Raw genomic sequence first — 1,895 nt, forward strand, 5'->3', positions numbered from 1 at the left:
CAATGAGGAAACCTCAGCGATGTGCAAGGGCTGATCAATGATCATTGAGTCTCTCTCATCCCAGTGCAATGGATTCATAAATCCGTGGGGTGCAAGAGCAGAGAACTCAGATGTCGACTAATTCTTGAGCATAGATAACCAAACTTCAGGGGAGGTGCCATTTTCAATAGCTAAAAGTGCCTGAGTTATAATCACCTTGTCACGTTTTTGTTGAGTTCTGAATTTGCATACCAACCAGAGCATGAACACCAGTCGACAGCATATGGCAGCACCAAACAAAATCACTCCCACCCATTCCTTAAAGTAAGAAAAAGCAGAGGTAAGCCAAGAGGTAAAATTGCCAACAATGATGGGTTCTATTTGCGTTCCATTAAGGCTTAAATCTGGCATTAGATGTAAAGAATTGAGGAAACACCCGAATGCGTCAACGGCATGGTTTCAGGAACACAGAGCTCTTCAGTTCTCACTAGCAGGAGCACCTCCAGCCACAGGAACATCCACGTCCTCATAGCTCTGCTTGTTTTGAATTGTGCTGGTCAGCCATTCTGGGACCTGCAGCTGTTGTCTGATGATCCTGAGGAAACACAAACAGACCCTCTCTCCCAAACCAATTGAGAGCACTCCTCTCTTACCTGATTCAGTGCCTCATTGTCTCTCTGGAGTTCTGCAACACCGTAAACACTGGTGGGCAATGATTTCCACGCCTTTATAGCAATCTGACTCACCTTCTCAAACACCTGCACTGGATATCCTGTCTCTTGTGCAAAGCAATCTTGGCCAAGCAGCATATCCCTATCCCATGCTGGATTTCCTGCAGCAGAGTTAGCTGCTGCCTGTTCATTTGCAATTTCAATAAGGAAGGCTTTCCAATCTAAATACTGCCCAGGTGAAAGGCATGCCTTCACCGAAACTGCCCAATGGACGGCGTCATGCAGTGTCTATTCAAAGCCTCTACTTGAGTCACAGTATAGGAGGCAGTTAAGCCGTACGTCTGCATGGACTCAGCCAAATTCCTGATTACTTTGAAATCCAGAGGCTCATGATATCTCTGCCCTGCTTGGTCGGTGAAAATAGGACATCCCAGCAAGGAGAATCTAACCTCTCTCCAAACCTCCAGACAGAAGGTCCACCTATAGGCGGCTGCCAAGGAGGCATAGGGAGGGGGTGCGGAAGCTAATTCGCCTTCCTCCTCCCCCTCAGCTCTTTTATTTTGTCATTTCTGTCCACCTGATAACACTGTGTCTCCTTTCTTTTTCTTTTTTCTTTTTAAGCCCTTCTCTTCCGACGTACTCTCTTGTTGCTCTGTAAAGATTTTCTGACCTGTCTTGCAATGACAATTCAAACAGTAACAGAGTCCATATATCAGAACAAACAAGACCAAAAATATCAGACCTACCCACAAAAAGTCAATGGTAGAAAAAAGCATAACTCATGAACCTTAACTTGTCCCAAAGCCGGGAACCTTATCATCTCAATCCTTTCTTTCCATCTCTTCTCTTTTTCCCTTCTCTCCTTCCTTTCTTTCCTTTCCTTTCTTTCTTTCCTTTCCTTTCTTTCCCTTCCTTTCCTTTCCTTCACTATTTCCTTTTCTTTATCACTGATTCCTTTTATTTTTCCTCCCTTTTTTCCTTTTTCTTTTTTTAATATATTTTTTATTACATCTTTTCCTCAATTACATTTCCAATGCTATCCCAAAAGTCCCCCTTACTCTCCCCCCCACTTCCCTTCCCACCCATTCCCATTCCCATTTTTTTTTTTTTGGCCCTGGCATTCCCCTGTACTGGGGCATATAAAGTTTGCATATCCAATGGGCCTCTCTTTCCAGTGATGGCCGACTAGGCCATCTTTTGATACATATGCAGCTAAGGAACTCACACAATATGTACTCACTGATA

This window comes from Mus caroli, unplaced genomic scaffold (assembly GCF_978045245.1).
Source record: "Mus caroli unplaced genomic scaffold, Mus_caroli_1 scaffold_8, whole genome shotgun sequence".
Taxonomy (NCBI): domain Eukaryota; kingdom Metazoa; phylum Chordata; class Mammalia; order Rodentia; family Muridae; genus Mus; species Mus caroli.